This window comes from Argiope bruennichi, chromosome 3, assembly GCF_947563725.1.
Source record: "Argiope bruennichi chromosome 3, qqArgBrue1.1, whole genome shotgun sequence".
NCBI lineage: Eukaryota > Metazoa > Arthropoda > Arachnida > Araneae > Araneidae > Argiope > Argiope bruennichi.
The window spans coordinates 89601643-89617240 of record NC_079153.1 but is presented as its reverse complement, the minus strand read 5'-3'; positions in this window follow the sequence as shown (position 1 = coordinate 89617240).

Here is a 15598-nt window from a genome sequence, read left to right as displayed (position 1 = left end):
ATTACCATAATCAGCACAATAATTCAATCACCTTTGCGTTGAGATTTTGTGAACCGTACATAAACGACCACTATTGTATGCAATGGTCAAGGTATTGGAGTTGGATTTCATATTATACATGACAATAACTTAGAACAAAATTATGCATTCGATATTTTTAAATAAAAAAAAAGCAAACACAGTCTGTCCAAATAAGTGATCATATTTTTTGGAAGTGATTTTTTTAAATGAAATTTTAAACCGAAATAAATGAAAGAGAAGTATTTAAGAATTTGGAATATTTAAAATTACATTATATTATATCAATTCATCTCAAAATATTAGTTGAAAGAACACTTAAAATTTTTAATATGTTACTCTGTACAGAATTCGAAAATGTGATGAATATCATTTTACAAGTAAAATATTATACCAGTAAGAAAATGCTTCGAAATATTTCGAATATTTAAAATTGCATTATGTTATTTCAATTCATCTCAAAATATTAGTTGAAAGAACACTTAAAATTTTTAATATGTTACTCTGTACAGAATTCGAAAATGTGATGAATATCATTTTACAAGTAAAATATTATACCAGTAAGAAAATGCTTCGAAATATTTGGAATATTTAAAATTGCATTATGTTATTTCAATTCATCTCAAAATATTAGTTGAAAGAACACTTAAAATTTTTAATATGTTACTCTTTACAGAATTCGAAAATGTGATGAATATCATTTTACAAGTAAAATATTATACCAGTAAGAAAATGCTTCGAAATATTTCGAATATTTAAAATTGCATTATGTTATTTCAATTCATCTCAAAATATTAGTTGAAAGAACACTTAAAATTTTTAATATGTTACTCTGTACAGAATTCGAAAATGTGATGAATATCATTTTACAAGTAAAATATTATACCAGTAAGAAAATGCTTCGAAATATTTCGAATATTTAAAATTATTATATTTATGATTTTCTTTACATGTAATTTATTTTTATAATGGATACATCATATCTTTAATGTTAATGCAAAAAATAGCTTAATTCCAGTATTGAAATTTCATTTTTAAAAATTATTTATAATACGCCTTTTCTCCTTATTCTGATTTAATTCCGTTCTATTAATTTTTGTCTAATATTATTTCCAGAGAGCATGCGTTTTGAAAAAATAGGTGAAAACGTGAAACAATAGTAGCACAAAAGTTTCACCCTATTCAAACTTTTCCAACTCTTCCAAATTGAAGTTTCAGTTCATAAATATTAATTTAGATTTACAGACAAGTATTTTTATTTGCTGTCATTTATTTACTTCCAAAAAGGCATATTCTATTTTTAATTGAATAATTATTTATATTACTTAGAATCTCACAGACAAAGCATTTTTCATGTAATAATTACAGATAATTCCAGCAAAAATCTAGGTTTTTTATCTTATCGTTTCATGTATTTGAATTATTTATTCCTTTTTATATACTAGAACAATATTTTATATTTCTTATCTTTTTGAAATCACTGAATATAGAACAATGAAATAATTATTTAGATTCGAATTGTGCCTGAAAACAATTATTTTTGTTTAAATGATCAGAAGCTAAGCAAAAAACTTGGGGTTGAAATGCTTTATTTTTCTGCAGAGTTATTTTGAGTGAAGAATTATTAACTTGAAATAACTTAGCAAGGAAAAAAGGAATAATAAAAAAAGGAAATTGCAAGCGACAAAAAGGGCAAATAGAACTTTTCTTTGGCATTAATTAGCCTCAATTGCTTTAAGGTATGCGAACAAAATAATTCTTTAAGTCTTTTGTTAAACAAATTACTGATTGTATATAGTGGTCGGTTGTTACATACTTTTTTATGTTAATGTTTTTTTTTCCTTTGTTGCTAACCGAAACATTCATTTTTGAGAAAACCAAATATAGAGAATAGTTAAATAGATAATGGATATATTATTTTTTCACTTTATGTACTGAAAGAATTTTTTTTTAAATTCTTTTTCTTCCAATTATAATAAAAGATGCACATTAAGTTCTAGTAAACAATTTCGGAAAATACCATAGATTGAGGAGTTTTACTTATATAACGTTTTTTTCAAATAGTTCTCGTTTGCAGAACAACTACAAACAATTATGCATACGCTTTATACACTGGATAAAAAAGAGCACGGAAAACATTTCACAAACAAAAAAAAAGTTATTATCTTATGTTTTTATAAGAACATTTGTATCTCAGAGTTGTTTTTCAACATTAGAAAGATGATTTGTAGTAAGTACTTCCTTATGATATAAAACTGTGCAATTATTAGACGTTTCCAAAATATTTTATTAATATATTATATCAATATTATACCCATTTTAGAAAAAAAAAAGATTGATAATTATCGTTTCTAAATTTATTCTGCATAAAAATTACAATAAACAAAAAAACAAAAAAAAAATATCGTCTCTTGGTCATACTTGATAAATACAATTTTCAAGAGCAATACGCCATCTTTTTTTTTTTTTTTTTTTTTGAATTTCATTTTGAATTGTTTGGCACGCATATTCCCAAATGCAAACATTGATTCTTGCGTATGAGATTGTCTTCAATAAAAACATATTTGCACATATTTGTACAACAATAAAATCGTGTTATTATAGTAATTAATGACAATTATTTATAAGAAATGGATACCGATGAATTTATGATAACTCAAATGAAAGTTAACATAAGTAAAACTAGAGATATTTCTTTATTTGAGTATGTCATTTCACCATAATATCACTAAGAAGAAATATAATTTCGTAGTTATAAAATGCTTATTCTTTTACACATTTTATCTAAAATTTAAGCTATATTTGGATGATGATATTAATGTCTTTTATATCAATAAACCCCCACTATCAGCATTAAGTATATAAAACAAATCACGCTTTATGCATTAAGAAGGAATATCAGATCAAGTCAAAGATATTATATTATATGTTCAGACTTGTCAAATAGAATATTTAATGATAAAAGGGTTGCTTTTCATACGAAGCTGAAACGCCTTGTTATGTGCTATCAAGTTTTCCTAAGTGACATTTATATTATGTTTGCATTAAAAAATAGTAGAAATTTATAGATTAAGAGCATTTACTAATTTGGATAGTGTTATGCTTCCAAAATGTTGCTTCCAATTTCAAACATTAAATTTGCCGATTTTCTTCCGTCTCCGAATTATCATGATTTTCAGAAGCAATTCAAAGCTCTACATAAAGCTATTGAGGGTCTAATAACAAAAATAAAGTATAATGTTCCTAATATTTGAGCAAAAAGAAAATCAATGAACAATAAAAACTCAAATTTAATACTGAAAATTCTAAATGATTAAATTGTTCAATAAAAAATTATTTAACTTTTACAGGCTTTATATTGCAATTTTTCTAATATGATACAACATATAATACAATATAATAATTAATATTACATATAGCATACAATTATTATTACTATGTATTATTAAATAGTTAAATTAATCTCCTTTATTTGTTTGGAGAAATTCATAGACATTAAATAAACTTTTCTCACTCTGTATGATACCATTTCAGACATTTATATTAGCATTGTAACATTTTGTTTCAAATTTAAATACGTATTATAAATATAATATTTATTTATTTTCACAAATGGCATGAAAAGATTTCAACGAAAAAAAAAAAACTAAAATGTTTTAAGGCAGTTTTATCACTTGATTTTCAGAAATTACTTCCCTAAGTGTTTCTATTACTTGCGGTATCCACAGGGATTTTTAACATTGAAAACCTTTCTAAGAAAAAGCGGAGATTCTTTTTTTAAAACATTTTATGCTTAATGACTTATCCATTCCTTTCAATTTATTGTGGATTGAAACAAGCGAGTTTATACCTAGGGAAATTATATTCTCTATTATCTTGAATAAAGAAATATATCTAAAATATATATCGCTTCAAAACATTTGATATATAAAATTTGATATGACAAAAGCGGTAGTGATAAGATTACGATAAATTGCTTTATATTAATGTTATAAATGTTGTATCTGTAATACAAAAAAATGCGTTTACATTCTTTATTCTTTGTACGAATTTTATTCTTATTTATATCCATATACAGTTTGATCAAAATGCTGTAGTACTTTAGAATTTTATAGGTTTAATAGTTTTTTTTCTTAACTATTCAATATATTATTTATATTTCTACTTTTTTTTATCTTTATAACTTTATTTTGATAAAAGAATCATTGCTATCAAATTTTAGAAAACTCAATATTTTTGTGCATTTTTAATTTTCACCTTTTACAATAACATTTTTTTATTAATTATTTCCTTCCCAAATTTCAAATTGAAATTTCCATCCACTTTGCTTGATTTTTTTTTCTTACGGTTGTTTACTTCTTGGACAAAACAGTTGTATTTTTCTTTTCGCTTTGGCTAATTCTTTTGCTATTCAAATACTACAAACTATGAAAACAAAACGAAATTCTTTTATGTTTGAAATGTGGAAATTTTTTCTGCGTTAAATAAACAAAGAAATACAATGACTTGTATTAATCTTTTGTTTGAAGATGTGATTGTTATGAAGCAATATCTATTATATTTAAGCTAGATGCACTGAATAAATGTTGCAAAATCGATCAAAACATATTCAATTGTTTTGGTTTTATTTAGTTGCTAATTTTTGAGAGATATACCATTTATTCAGTGTTAAAAGGTTAATTTTAACAAAATATATTATTCTTAATAAAATCCGTTCAATATAATGCTATGTATTTATAAAAATATTATAAGAAAATTAAATATTTACATTTTCAATTTTTTATGGACACTATCGAAAAATAATTCAAAATTTTAAGTTAAAAATTAAGTTAATAAATACTAATACATTATTAATATTTTAAGTGTTTGAATTCTTACATTCTTATTGTATTTTTTGAAGAAAGAAGTTTTATGATACTCATTCATAAAGTATAAATAATAAAGAATTTACTTCCAAATTAAATTAATAAATACTAATACATTATTATTATTTTAATTGTTTAAATTCTTACATTCTTACTGTATTTTTTGAAGAAAGGAAGTTTTATGATACTCATTTATAAAGTATAAATAATAAAGAATTTACTTCCAAATACACTGACAAGATAATATTATTCACTTGCTAGAAATGCTTAAGTTCCTGGTATCTAAATTTCATGAAAATATTTATATCATAAGATATCATACATTCCTTATTAATGAATATTGATTCTCAATCCTTTCTTCACCAAGTTCTTGAATGGTTGCAAAATTTCATGTGACGCTAGGACGCTAGGAAAATAACACGCTAGAATCCATAATCCTTTTTAAATCTTCGTGCAAAGTGCTTTCACATTTTGCGATTAACAAATTATTCTATTTTGTCATCGTAAACTTCCTTGTTCCATAAATTTTGAAGAGAGATGAGCCACTAGTTGTTGTGAAAAGTTTTGCTCGTACGAAGGGAAATTGCGGTTACGTATTAGAAACGAGTTGTTGATGTGAACGACACCATTCAAGGTTTTAAACCTCCACTTTTGAATACTTAATGAGAAAGTAGCAATTAATCCTCTGACTATTTAAATATGTAAGTGGCTCAGTAATTCTTAAATTTTTGAAAGTTTACAAAAGTCTCAAGTTGATAACATGTTCTAAAGTCTTAATAATAAATTCCGTATACAAATCATTGGCCGATATAAGCAAAAATTATATTTCGTAGATGATTTTTATTTCTTTTCTTGTGAACTTTTTTGATCTCATAATAAGGTTAAATTTCTTCTTTGAATAAAATATTAGATATCTGTAAGTTGATATTAAATGCCATAAATAATTTCAATTCATAACAATAATATATAATTATTTTATATTTATTATTAAATCTTAGGAAATAAAGTTTTATCTGACACAGAGATCCATATAATTCTTTCAAATATCAAGCATTTACTTTATATTTTTACATCCTGTATGATTGTATAAGATCAGTTTGTGCAAATATTTGATTTTCCTAATGCAATGAAACATTTGAAAATTAGAGATACAAGTTGGGGAAATTTTGAATAACAAAAGCACAAATTTATTACCTAGAACAATAGATACCATCTTGTTCACATTGAATATTAGAGAATTTTAATCTCATTGTTATAGAAACCATGATTTATCCAATACAATATTTTGGAGTATCAAATTATGATAATTATTGATGTGTTTTTGAAGAACTTTACTTCAATTTGGATTATTGTATACATTCACTTTTCTAATATCCTCGAATTCCATGAACATTAAAATGTTATAATTAATATGAATGTGCGGATAACATATTTTCTAATTGCATATTTATCTTGATGTTGCAACCTTCATTTCTTGTTCCTTGTAAAAACTGTGCAGATGGTAAAAAGAATTTATGTTTAGATTTAACAATTAAAGAAAATCATGCGATTAAATACATAAAATAAAATAGTGAAAATATTTTGAGTTTCGAATCCTCACTAAAAGTATTGAAGAACTACGAAAAAATGTTTTATAAATTCAAAATTTGGGGAATAAATGTCACAAAAATTCATTTGATATAATTGAAAAGACAATGCTGGGAGTTTTAGTCAGGTGAAAATTATTTTTGAACAATATTATTTTCAGTAATTGGCACTGAAAGTCGTCGAGATTTCTATTTATTAAAAATTCGATTCAAAGTGTCAAAAAGGCTCCATTATCTCACGACCTGAGGCTTTGATCTGTAGAATATTAAATGGTGCTCATACGAATTTTTCTTTATTATTTATAGATAATACTTTTTCTAGTTTGAAGCAATAACCCATATTTTCACATAACCAACAGCAATTAATGTATTGTTATATATTTGAGACTTGGAGATTTAAATTAGTGATTTTTTTTCACTAAAAATAATCTGTCTCGCTTTTGATGCATTTAAAAGTATAAATATCTGTATGACTGATAATTATGAAGTAGAATATTACAGATAAGAATAAATAAATTCCTCTGACTTTCAATTTTTCCATTTCATTTTAAATATAACTATAACCACAACCCACTTCCTGAATGATATTTGCAACCATTAGAAAGAGTTCACTTTTGAAGAATCACCAGCACTTGAATTGGTTCTCTTCTAAAACTACATGAGTTATTTCCAGATGCAGCTGTTTTCAAGGAATGGTAAAAAGAATATGAATCATAGAAAACAATTGCCTTTTGTCTCGCATTCCGGATTTAAGCCGATTATTTTTAATATAGCTTGAAAGAGCCACGAGTTCGGGGAATATCGGACGGTTCTGATAAGAAAGTAAACAATTTTCTTGCCATCAATTTTGACGTTTCCTCTTCAACTTCTTTGTTTGCACAATTGTTCATACTCAAAGGCTAATAAACTGTCGGTGAAGGCGAAGGGATTCGATATGATGTTGTTTCCTTCAGTTTTGCTGTGGTTTACTTTCAGAAAAGATGCATTGTGGGAGTACCTTTTGTTTCAATGTTTATTGAGATGAGAAGACAATGAGAGCGAGATTTGGAGTTTTGTATGGAAAACATTAACTAAATAAATGTTTGGATGATATATCTCTTTTTCTTGGTAAATCTCTCTTTTCTTGGATATGGTGAATCGTTAATCTTGTTACTATCAGTAGTAATTCAGTTTATAAGAACTTTTATCAAGGTAATTATTTTAAACATGAATGGAAGAAAATGCTATCAATTTTTCTGGATATAAAGATTAAAATAAACTAATTTTTCTTTGATAGCATATTATATACTAAACATGCACTGATACATGTGATTTATTCTGTCAGAGAAGTAATATTTTAAAGCAACAAGAGCACATTAACTATTTTTCTTAACATCCAGTCACTTTTTAATAGTATAAAGACAGTATATAAGTTTATAAGAACTTTTATCATGGTAATTATTTTAAACATGAATGGAAGAAAATGCTATCAATTTTTCTGGATATAAAGATTAAAATAAACTAATTTTTCTTTGATAGCATATTATATACTAAACATGCACTGATACATGTGATTTATTCTGTCAGAGAAGTAATATTTTAAAGCAACAAGAGCACATTAACTATTTTTCTTAACATCCAGTCACTTTTTAATAGTATAAAGACAGTATATAAGTTTATAAGAACTTTTATCATGGTAATTATTTTAAACATGAATGGAAGAAAATGCTATCAATTTTTCTGGATATAAAGATTAAAATAAACTAATTTTTCTTTGATAGCATATTATATACTAAACATGCACTGATACATGTGATTTATTCTGTCAGAGAAGTAATATTTTAAAGCAACAAGAGCACATTAACTATTTTTCTTAACATCCAGTCACTTTTTAATAGTATAAAGACAGTATATAAGTTTATAAGAACTTTTATCATGGTAATTATTTTAAACATGAATGGAAGAAAATGCTATCAATTTTTCTGGATATAAAGATTAAAATAAACTAATTTTTCTTTGATAGCATATTATATACTAAACATGCACTGATACATGTGATTTATTCTGTCAGAGAAGTAATATTTTAAAGCAACAAGAGCACATTAACTATTTTTCTTAACATCCAGTCACTTTTTAATAGTATAAAGACAGTATTTGAAATAGTTTATTTCGTTTGATGCATGAAACTGATGAATTATATGTAAAATATAATTTTTTGTATGCAGTTCTTCATGCTCAAAAAGTCAAGTTTGGATTGTAACTTCTTATAAAGTTCAAGTCAACTATTAAAATATTAAAATGCATTAAAACCGATTTTTATAATAATACTACACCATGTGGTGGTATCATTCCAAAGTCAATTCTCAAAGCAGATAAAAAATGGTATTGGTATAAGCTGTGAAGTTTTATATCCAAATTAATATAATGTCAATCCATTTCCATCGCGAAATTTTGAATGGGTACTCAATGAAGGAGAAAGAGGCGTGAGAAATGTGACGAAAGCGGGGGCATAGGGGGAGAGTTGCAAAATATTCTAGTAAGGGATTCGCCGAAGAGCTCGAATGAATCTGGCTTGGAATGTCACTGAGTTACTATAAATGATGGCTAAAGGCTTTTTTTATAATCTTTTGTTATCAATTTATATCAAAATTAGACAGGAAACTTCAGTTGTAGTCACACGATCAGATATCGATTATTTTTATGTAAGTTATTGTTAATGTGTTTACATGGCTGCGAAAATAAACATTGATAAACAATCTACCATTTAACAGATTTGGTCCAAAATGCGATGAATCTACAATTTAGATTATAAACATATATACTAAATTTTATCTATCTAGATCTTTTGCCGCTATCATGTTTACTTTTATTCAAACAGTAAAAAGACTTTCTCAGGAAGGATTTTATTCTAAGATACATTGTGAATTTCTTCGATAGAAATCTACGAATTCGATCTAAAGTACATATATGGAATTTTATTTGCTTAGCTATAAACGCTTTCGAGTTTTTGTGCTCACAGACAGACATAATGCAAAAATAATTTTTTTCGTGCTCACGGAGATCTGAAACAGAAAGATTCTTTAAAATCTCGAGCTCGAATTTTCGACATTCGCAACACTTTCTCTGCACTTCGTTTACTGAGAAGTAAAAATGCTTAACGTTGGACATCTGCTCCAGATACATTTAGAGTTTTATTTCTCTATAAGATCATTTAAAATTATTTGAAGTTTCTTCTGCAGCTTAGAATTCAACTTCTTTGAAAGCTTCACCCAAGTTAATTTCTAACATTTGTATTACTCTTCTCCCTGAACATTATTTCTGAATACTCAATATTTCATAGACAAACAAAAGCTGATCTAAACACAATGTATCAAGTTACTCTCCATAAACTTTTTGCTGGAGATGCAAAACATACATTTATTTTTATCGGAAATGCAACTGGACACGTGTGCTCTAGACCATAAAATGCATATCTCTATCGTATCTTGAAAATGTACAGTTTAAAAATGTTTGCAATTTATTTTATATCCACATTCTCAGAACTCAACAATGTCTCTCTGGTCATAAAAATGGAAAACGCACAGAAATGCAAAAGATATAGTATTCTTAAAAACACTTGTTTGTTCGATCGAGAATTTACAGAGTATTTTATCGACGAGACAAAGAGGTTTAAGAAATAATTACGAAACTTTACTTCCTGGAAACTAATTTAAAGTTTTGAAGATTCTTGATTCAAAATTAAAGTAGGATTAGGGATTGATTGGAACCATACTCTGTGAATGATTTTCTCCCTTTGCTTTCGTTTGCGATAGGGTGAAAGTAGTTTATTTCAAAGATGTTCTTCGAAACAGTTTTACTTTCTTTTCTTAAAGATACAATCTGACATACAGCTGAATCATTATTTTCTGTCTTAGATTCTCAGATTTTATATTTCTTTAATAGGGATGTTTTATTGTAATTTGCCAATTACTAAATTTTACTTTAAAAATATTTTTGAATATTTTTCATTTATTTAAAAAAGCATTTGAGTAGTAATTATTTCATTAACAATTTAGCACAAGCACCCATTTTTTGAAACAAGGCGGGGTTATTTTGACCCCAAATTGTCAGGCATTTGCTCTTTACTTTATCGGCTATTTGTATAAGATTAAAATAGGGCCAGAATATATAAATACTTTTCTTTGGAAATGTTTTCTTAATTAAGATACAATTACGATTTTTTAAAGAAAACCAAAATTGAATTTAGCAACTTTTTTTCATAGATTTTATGCATTCATTTCATCTTTCCCATTACATCCATATAAAATTTATTATTTTTAATATAAGTAATTTTTTTTTCTGTATAAAAATATTGGAAATATAAGAATATCTCTATTTTACATATAGTTTGCATTTTAACATATCACTATGCAAATTCATATCTTTTGACTTTTATTTTTATGTACATACTTAAAAAATATTTTTTATTTATTTTTCATTCAGAATGAAATGAGACCTTTTCCTAAACTTCAAGATTATTTAATCAGATTTTAAAAGAATGTATTTTATATAATGATTTGTTTCATTTTTTCGAGGAGGAAAAAATTCGATCAGATTTTCTTGAGTATTCATAAACTACATTTTATTTCGGTCCTTTACCATGATCCCTTTCCAAAATTTTATGAATATATGACTTCCGTCTGTAAGTATAAAGACTTGAGAAAATATCTTTGAATCTGTGTTGCTAATTGCCGTACTCATAGCATTAAACGAATATGAAACGCTCTCAAACGCAGGAGTCCGTTTGACCCCCAAATTTCTGGTAAAGCATGAGATATACTGTTTCATTGATTTTGTTGTTCTAATCTTCTTTTCGCAGCTCCTCCATGAAGGTATAGGAAGTAACAAGTATAAATTTATATAAATTCCTAAAATTCCTAAGCAAAAGAGGATAGGGAAGGATAAGAAAAAAAAACAAAAAAAAACATGAGTGTGCTGACGGTTAATGGCTAATAAGCCTCATTTGTTGTTGTTTTTCTTGCCTTTTTTTGCAGGTACTCTTTATTTTTAGGTAAAGAAAACCTACAAATAAAAAACATAATATTTGGAATAAAATGTCTTTTAATAAAAAAAAATGTTAGTACTTTATGCAATGAAATTAAATATTTTCAAATGATTTTTAATCAAATTCGATTATCAGTAAGTTTACATCAGTATATTGTCTTTGAAGTAAAAGGAAATTATAAAAGTTTATGTATAAAAATGTAGTGATGCGTTTATGAACTATGGTTAGAAATTAAGAATACGTTCTATGAAAATAGTTGCTCTGTTTTATTCTACTTATAAAAATTACAAATATTTATGCTTTTATTTATATATATTTTTTTAAATTCAGCTCCGTCTATGTGAACACATAATTTACATTAATTAAACGGAACCTTTTTTTTTTCATTTTCTGTCCTATAAAAATTGTAATTATATAACATGTACTTTACATTTCTGTAGACATGTTAATTTGACTTTTAAATATTACCATCATGTTAATTTTTCTTTAAATACTACCATCATGTTAATTTGACTTTTAAATATTACCATCATGTTAATTTGACTTTTAAATACTACCATCATGTTAATTTGACGTTAAATAGTACCATCATGTTAATTTGACTTTTAAATATTACCATCATGTTAATTTTGACTTGTAAATTTTTCCATCATGTTAATTTGACTTTTAAATATTACCACCATGTTAATTTGACTTTTAAATATTACCATCATGTTAATTTTGACTTTTAAATATTTCCATCATGTTAATTTTGACTTGCAAATATTTCCATCATGCTAATTTGACTTTCAAATATTACCATCATGTTAATTTGACTTTTAAATATTACCATCGACGACTTTTAATATTACATTTAAGTCTGACAATGCTTTTTAAGTACAAAAATCAGTTAAATTAATGGATACTGTAGCTCCTGGCATTTTCAGTATCTGAAATTCCGTGAAAAAAAAATGTAAATAATTAAATATGAACACTTAAAACATTATGCATGGGAACATTTGAAAATAATAAAATGCCGAAATATAAGAATTGAATAAAGGGGGAAATATTAAGAATCTTCCACAAAAAAGGCAAATAATTTCCAATGAAAATATAATTTGTTTTTTAAAATAAATATTGTATTGTTTATTTTATATTCCTATTTTTATTCCGTGTAAATATTTAGTTTCAAGCTAAATTAATTCAATGTGAGCTGAAAGTCAATGAAATCCGTGTTATTATTACATTTATTAATAATTGACCAAAGAAATCAAGCAGAAGTAAAAACATGGTGCGAACCTCTTCAGTCATTTTGGAGCAGCTTGTCGCCGAACCTTAATTTTTTCCGGTACAACGTAGTGCTAGGGACTTTCTGTCGCAGAGATGTAGCAGTTTGTAGTTATTTATTCGACATAATGCAGGCCATCATTTGTCTCGCTCAATCATTGTCTGTCATCCACATCGTCAGACACCACAGAGTTGTTTACAGTGGAGGAAGATATTTCCGAGTGTTTGCTCTTCCAAAGTACGAATCACAGAAACATTCTGGCAAAATTCCAGCTTTATTTCCTGCAACCCATAAAGCCGTGTCCAGGGCGGATCCGTTTATTTGTCTTCACACTTACATATCATCTTTAGCAATTTTTTTTAGTAATGAACAAAATGTAACAAATAATTATATGTTTTTGTTTTTTAAAGTCGTATTACGAAAGACGTTATTATTATTTCACTAGAAGTATCAGTTTTTAAGATATAAAATTATCTGACTTGATCATACATATTTATTAAACTCAGAAATGTAAATCATATCCCTAGCAGCACACAAATAGTGTACACTATTGTATGACATTGAGCAATATTCACAATATTGTATAATATTGTATTCACAATATTGTATTATATTGTGAAATATTGATTTATATCATATAATATTGAACAATAATGTACAATATTGTGAAACAGGCTGTGCTACCTGTGATTATAGTTATAACTTAAAAATGCATTTGACAGGAAGAATGTTGAAAATTGTCAGTTTTATGGATATAAAAGATGTGAAGAGAGCTGAAGTGTTGTGATAGTAATATTTTCAGGCGCATTAACAAATATATGGGTATCCTAAATTAAATATTTGATTCCCAATACTAGTTTCAATAATTTATTGGGTTTACGATGTGAGGCTAGTGAATTGTTTCATGTATTTGCCTTAACACATTTTAAATAAATTATGATATGGATTTTACAAGATGATGATTTATCAAAACAATGCTTTTTACAAAATCTTTAAAACTCAATTAATAAACTTTAATGTATGATAAATATTTGTTAAATAAGCTAGTGTATTGGATATTTGAAAGATATTCTAAATAATGTTATTTAATTGATATGTATAGATTAATAATTATCAATTATAAAAACATATGTTGAGATTTTTTTCTTTTCTATAATATTTATAATAATTGCATTGATTTAAAACATTTCGTTTCCGAAGTATTTGCCTTAATATGGAAGAATAAGGCAATTAGTCAAAAACGTAATCTGCATATAAACTTCTTTAATGCTTTTCACTGATCTCGTTCCAAATGAGATCCGTTTATCCACAATGCTCAAGTTAGGGCTAAAAAAAGAATAAGATGTGATTATGTAGATACAGTAAAGCAAAGGCTCCTGATAGAGGATGAAAAAATAATGATTTTTTTTCTTTTTTTCTTTAAATTTTAAAATTTTATTTCAAATTTTATGCAAGTAAAATAGATAAATGTAACCAACAAATTCATACATTTTGTTAAGTATTTGCATTTATATTCTTTCCAAAAATACTTCTTTTCCTACATATTTTACATTTCTTATCAATTTCAATCAAAAAAATTAATATTTTGTAAATAACTCTAAATATCTCACAAGCTCAAAATAATTTTGATATATTACAAATGAAATACATATTTCTGAATATTTTAAATAAAATATTAAGGTCTAAATTAATCACTGAACAAATAATGACAAATATATTTGAGCATCGCATATTTAAACTTTCAATTAGCTACAAAGGCTCCTTAATATACTCAATGAATGCCCAAATTAAATTTCTTAAAATGTATCTAAGGATAAATAAATTTAAGTTTTAACATTCTTTACATTTCTTACATTTATACATTTCTTACATCACACTTCATTTTAATACAGTTAAATTTTATCTATACAATGGTGGACAGAAGCTCTCATTTCATAAGGCATCATTTTCAATGCATGCTTTTTGGCATTTATAAAATATAGATTATAGAATAAAATTTAGATTTCAATACAAATGATGTGGCGAAATATTAGTAATGTATGAAAATGTAATATTTTATCATTCATGCTGATTTTATTAGAACAAGAAGAATTTAGTTCAGCTGGAATTTAATATAATAAAATGCTGCATGAGAGGCTACATACATTGAATAATGTATTAAAATGTCTTTATTTGTATTCAGATTTCTAATATATTTTCATCTGCATATTTTTGATTTCGTTCTGATATATTTTTTACTCTGCTGGCATATAAATTTATAATAATATCAGGTAAATAATACAACTGTAATCCCACTGCAATTTTTAAAATAAGTTATAATTATTTAATAAATTATATTATCATATTATTAGTATATAATCAGTGATCATTTTATAAAAGATACTGCTGGATTCATATTCCCGTGTTTTAAAGTATAACTGCATGAAATTTCATAATTCTATGTTTCAGCTTTAACTTCAAATAATAACATTCAACTTGATTCATATTCAAATAATTTCAATTTACCAAATATATTCCCCTTCAGTTTTTTTGTAGTTTTAATAAATCGCGAAAAAATATTTTAAAGTTTATTTTCAACATTACTTTGTATTTTGTTTTTACTGCATATACATATGCACAGTAGTTTCAAAGAAATCAAATGCATTTTTTGTGCACACATTATTATTGCCATGTAGTTTTAAAATTACTTTTTAAATATAATATAAAGATATATGAATCGAGCTTAAAATATTATCATGTTAGAAATTTCATTACAATACTGAATTTGAATAGGATTAAGGATTTTGCAGAATATAAATATTATACCCGTTATTTTCAAACTATGCAAGTTCTATTTTCG